The following is a 6,093-nucleotide window of genomic DNA, read 5'->3' on the forward strand; positions in this document are numbered from 1 at the left end:
TGACCAATGGCCCTCAAGTGGATGCTGCCTGCTGATTGACCACTGCTCTGCATTGTGTATTTTGTCTGAATATTTCAACATATGTTTGTGGCATTATTCAACATTTATGGTGTCTTAAATATTTATACTGCACAAATTGGTTCCCCACAGACCTAAGGCTGGAGAGAGGCAGTTTTATCAAAACAACAGCAACTGCAAATGACAAAAATTCTTAAGGTTCTCTGGAACTTCTATGGTGAAAGCTTCTAAGTGAAGAGAACTATGTACAGATTCATTTTCAAAAATATCAAGAGAAGATGGATGAATAAGCAACATCCAAGGTAAAGTCTGTTTTGGAGGAGCTTAATTTTGCTCCTGAATATTGTGAAATGTATAGTTTACATGCTTTTTGTCATATTATGCATGAAGAGGCAGAATGTTTATAGCCTTCTCAAATTAAAACAAAATTTAGAAATAGATTTATTTCATCCTGTACTACATATGAGAATAACACTTAGCAACATCATTTCTAATTTTAAGGAGCTATGTGTTTTAGAAGAGACCCCCAAAAGCAATGCTTAATAAAACATTTTTGGAGCATGTCCTCTTTTACAACAAAAATACAAAACCTAAAATATTACTTTATGCTGATATATTTTATTCTCATTGACTTACGCCTAAGCAGATTTCTCTAATTCGGTTTTTCATTCTGTAATAAAGCAAAGTGCATATAAATCAAATTTTTACCATTTATTCAAGTAGTTAATTCACCTTTGAGAACTTTTTTGGTGCTGTCTACTTTAATCTAAGCCCGCATTTATATTTCATGAGCTCCTCTTGGTGTTCCATCCATATATCATAATTTTAAAATGTTTCATGGTCGAGTAAGTTTAGAAAATGCTGATCTAGAACTATCTAAAAATGTTTTCTTGCCTTGTAAAAAAGAGGTAAAATTTTTGTTAGCTGAGAACAATTCCACCATCTGTTTTGATGATGTCTAGTTACCAATGGCATAAAATGGCCCATAGATAAAAAACGATTAAGAAAAGCTCCCTCCGAAGAAAATGATGCCCTTGGGTTTTACCCTTGGAAAGATCAGAAGCCACTGGAAGGTTTGGGCAGGGGAGAAACAAGGGCTGACTTATGTTTTGAAAGAGACCTCTGGCTGTGTTGGAAGGGCATGTGGGAGGGCAAGTTCAAGCACGAGGGACACGGCAACAACCACTGAGGCAGGAGAGGATTGGAGCTCGGTCCAGGGGAGGGACCAGGGAAGTGGTGAGAAGCAGGCAGGTGATAGGGATGGTCTGAAGTATAGGATTGGCTGCCAATTGAATGTGAGATGTGAGAGGGAGAGTGGAGTTGGGGGCACCTAGGATCTTTGCCTTAAGAACTTGGAAATATGGAGTTTCCATTTGCTAAGACAAAAAAAGTCTATGGTTGAATTTTTTAGCTTCAAAAGCTCAATTGGAACATTTTAAGTTTGAGTTGCATCTTAGCTACCTGATTGTGAGCACTGAGTAGGCATCTGCATTGTAAAGGAGAAGGACTTGCCATAGCTATAAAATTGGGGTAGTTAGTATGTAGATGATTTGCCAGTAAACTGGATAAGATCCCTCAGGGAAATGATTCGCAAACTTGACTGCATGTAGCAATCACCTGGGAAGCTATGACAACAGACTGAGGCCTCAGTCCTACCCAGGAGACTGGCTGCACTGATCTACTGTGCACTGAGAGTTTTCAAGGATGCCCAAGTGATTCTGACGTGCAGCCAAAGTTGAGAATCACTACCTTTGGGACCCAATAGAAATGGAGAAGTGAACAGATCTGAGCTCTGAGCCCCAGGCAATCCAACAGTTTTAGGTTAGAGAGATGAGGAGTGACCAGTAAAAAGACTGAAAAGGCGCATCAGTGAGGAGAGAGGATGAGAAACGTTGGTGTCCCAGAAGCCAAGTGAAGAAAGAAGGGTGCCATCAGCTGTCGACAATGCTGGGGGCAAAGATATAAAATGAGAACTAAAACCAGACCATTGGATTTAGCAATGGGGGTGTTGATAGCTTCCTTCACAAGAACTGTTTTGGTGAGTAGTAGGGATAAAGGCTTGATTGGATAGGTTCAACCGGAAAAAAGAACCGAGGAACTTGGCACGAGTATAGACAACTTTTTGAAGCAAATTAATATAAAGGGGAGCAAAGAAATGGGCTGGAGGCGATGTAGCATCCACAGAGTTTGGATTTGGGTCTGTTTCTTGGATTTAGATGGGGATTACGCTGCAGTAGGATGCAAAGGAAGGAGAGAAATTTGTGAACTGCTGGGGCCATGTTGCCCTTGAGCATTTCAAAGGAGAGAAACTAGGGCCAGAGTGGAGGGGGTGGCCTTGGACGAGAACAGCAGTAACAACAGGGAAAGAAGAGCACACGGTCAAGCTGTACACAGGCTGGCAGGGGTGGGGACGGCAGAATGTGACCGTCCTCTCCTTTCTGCTTCTGTGTTCTTATGGGAAAATGAAACAAGATTTTCTGTGAGGGGGGATGGAGGAAAGGACATCACTGCTTTAGGGAGAGAAAACCAACAGCAGACTAATCCTCTTGAAGCAATGGGGGAGTCAAAGAATTTGCAGTGAGTCCCAAACTCCAGCACACAACAGAATCACCTGGCACGCTGGTTAAAGGTGAGATTGTGGGGTTTCAGCTCCAGGGTTTCTGATTCCGTAGGTGATGCCTGTACTGTGGCCAGGGGACTTCCCCTGGAGAACCACTGGGATAGGGGGCTGCAGACACCCGCTAGGCTCAATGAGGGCTCTCTTAAGGGGAACTTATGTTTTCTGGTTGTATCCAGGTAGCCTGGCTGTGTTTTCCTCCAACTACTTTCAGCTGTGAATGTGGAGGTGGAAGTAAAGATTGAATTTGACCAATTGAGACTTTGCCAGGTAAGTTCAAGTAAGTGACAAATATCCTCTGTTCCCAGAAATCCTTGAAAACGCTTTCTTTAAAAACTAAATGAAAATAGCTCACCACGAATAAGAACTTTCCCAGACAGGGCCACGTAGTAAATATGCATTGACATGTATATTAAGAAGCACTATTTCATAATTTCAGGGACCACCAGATACAACAAGTCATAACAGCCTGATCCATAACAATTCTTAGGAATTGCTGGGTTCCATTTGAGTTTCTTGGACTTTATCAACTATGTAAAGATGATGTTTATATGGATATATAGATATGTAGATGAGTATGTGCCCATTCTGTAGTTTTCCATAGTACAAAAAGCTATGGAAGGATCATGTAAAACCTCAGATTTACCTGTCTGAGTTTCCACTTCTCTATCAATAAAGTGTGCATAATCATGTCTGTTCCAAAGAATTGTAATGATTTAAAGTCAGTGTTTGTGGAAGTTCAAGGCTAGGCACTTGGAAGTTAGTATATCCTGATACGTTTAAGTTACATGGTTTTGATGAACTTGCATCACTCTGGGTCCTGTGCTTCTTGGGGTCTTTCTTGACAACCTTGCTCAGTGGTATCAGAAGGTGGTCAGTATCCAAGGGTGGGCTCTAGTTTCCTATCTGCTGTTTCTCAGGAAGCAGATGAAGGTTTCCAGAAAAATGGCAGCTGGAGAAGAGAAGAGAGAAACTTCTGAGAAATACGTGTGTGTATATATATATGTATATACACACACACACACATCCACATACATATATCCATATATACTTTTAAATTTCCATGTATATACACACGTATTTTTTTGTTTATGCGTGTATGGAGATATGTATCTCCAATAAATTGTGTCTAACTTGTTAATGGCCAAAGCACCTTCCCAGCTTTTAGATGAATAAATGGATATTAAATTCTACCCCCAACCTGCTGTCTCTGGTAAGCAGAGAGCTTTTGAGTACGTTCGTTTTGGAGTCTTAAGCTGTCTCCTAGGGTAAGTCCATTAATTATCAGACAGGATGGACTACCAGAGACGTCGCCTGACTCCTTAATGAGTTTCCCATAAATCTGGGCTATTCAGTAGAGGTCGAATTGATAACCACTAAGAATGAATATCAATGCCTTCTAGAGTTCTACATGGAAAGTGATTATAACTACCAAATGGCCTCTACCTTATCACGCTTTCAGAAAAATTGGTACTTCAAATGCTCATAATGGCTAACTTGAAAATCAGGAATTTTTTATCGTAGTTATTGTCAGTGAATCAAGACATAGAGTCCTCTGACAACATGCTTCATGCATCAGAGAACTAATTCTTTAATTATTTGTTCCCTTAAATGTACAGTTAAATTATCTTTCCTGAAGTCATTTTTGTGGTATTTTGTTCTGGATCTGGAATTTTCAGATTTAAAAACTTTTGAAACTCTTCTCTTTCCCTCAGTCTATTCCACCTTCAGACCTGAAGTGCAACGTAGTTGTATTTCTGGCTTTCCTGTAGATGAAAGCACTGACTCATTGGAATACGGCCCAGAGTAAGGATTTGAGAGGACTTGATGTTCTCTCTGTGCAAAAAGTGATAGAGGATCCACAATACTTCAGAACTATTCCATCTGGTTTGTCTTTAACTGGGCAAGAGAGGACAGGCTCTCCCATACTCAAATAATTGTCCAGTAACCGTGCATACCGGGCTGTATTCTAGCCCCTCCCCTTCTGAAACAAATGCCATCACACCTTGTCATGACACTGTTCTATGATGATCTTTCCCAACATTTTGTCTCAGTGATGTCTGTAATTTTTTTAATTTTCATTTTTGAGATGGAATTTCCCTCTTCCCCCGAGGCTGGAGTGCGGTGGCATGATCTCGGCTCACTGCAACCTCCGCCTCCTTAGTTCAAACGATTCTCATGCCTCAGCCTCCCAAGCAGCTGGGATTACAGGCACCCACCACTACGGCTGGCTATTTTTTGTATTTTTAGTAGAGACGGGGTTTCACCATGTTGACCAGGCTAGTCTCGAACTCCTGACCTCAGGTGATTCACCTGCCTCGGCCTCCCAAAGTGCTGGGATTACAGGTGTGAGCCGCTGTGCCGGGCCGATGCCTGTTGTTTTAAAAGTAAGTTCTGAGAAGCTGTCTTATTCAAATGTTGTGTACCTTCTTTAGTGATTGGATGGAAAAATCCATGCAGAAGAGGAAAGCTGTTTTATGCAAATTGCAACTTCTACTAATAGGACTTAAGGGAAAGGGACGCCCTTTGTAAAAAGAAAAAAAAAAAAAGTAAAAAGAGAATTACCATATTCTTTGATTGCAAAGAACCAGCTTTGGGGATTTGCACTTATAAGTCTAATCATGATAATATTTAATCATAAGCGTTGCGGTCGATCGTTTTATTGCTCCCAATTATTCGCTGCCCTCCCTGTAGTGGGATTAAACTTTCCCGCCCTTACTAACACCAAGCTTATCCGCTGGACTTGCGTGGCTTCATAAAACGTGAGTGGAAATCGTGAGCGCCATCCTCCTAACCACGGCACAGCGTCCAACGGGATGCCCCAATCCTATGCCAGGCCCCAGGTCTCACTGCACTTTTCCGCACACACAACTAGCCAGAGAAAGAGCCAAGCTGCAGAAGGTTTCTGGTGACGTGAGTGAGAGCTGAACCTTATCACTACTAGGACCAGATGCTGGAGGTGTTTGTCACCATAGCATAGCCAAGAGGAAACCAATAGAACAATAACGTTAATTTGTATTGAACCAGATATTCTTTCCAGTGTGTTTTCTGTACAGTTCACTTCATCCTCACAGCAGCTCCATTACTATTTGCATTTTGGAGATGAGGAGGCTGCGGCATGGAGAGTAGCCAACAGCAGAGCCATTACCATCACACAGGCTGGAGAGTGTCACATCTACCATCTGAGCCACCAGCCTGTCCTTCGAAGCAGGGCAGGACACCTGCTGGAACAAAGAGCAACCTCTCCCTTTGACTCTTTCAAATACAAGAAATGTTCTCATGGAGGAATGAAGTCGCCGGCAAATCAGGAAAACCAGACACTGGAAAGCCAAACTTCCGGAGCCTAGCACTGAATTTGGGAAATGTTTTGTACCTTAAACTACATTTGCCAGGACACATTTAAAAGGAAAAAAGTAAAGGGTGGAAAACCTTGTGGGTCTCTTCCAGTTCCCAGCATC

General features: G+C 41.9%; 1 long non-coding RNA gene across 1 annotated transcript; it reads left to right on the plus strand.

Moving 5' to 3' along the window:
* Positions 1-2,410: 2,410 nt before the first annotated feature.
* LOC141407799 (uncharacterized) lies at positions 2,411-5,191 on the plus strand. Its single transcript, XR_012418432.1, has 2 exons — positions 2,411-2,647; positions 2,815-5,191. It is a non-coding gene; the product is annotated as an uncharacterized lncRNA (long non-coding RNA).
* The last annotated feature ends 902 nt before the right edge of the window (positions 5,192-6,093 follow it).

Source organism: Macaca fascicularis, chromosome 10 (genome assembly GCF_037993035.2).
Source record: "Macaca fascicularis isolate 582-1 chromosome 10, T2T-MFA8v1.1".
Classification (NCBI taxonomy): Eukaryota; Metazoa; Chordata; class Mammalia; order Primates; family Cercopithecidae; genus Macaca; species Macaca fascicularis.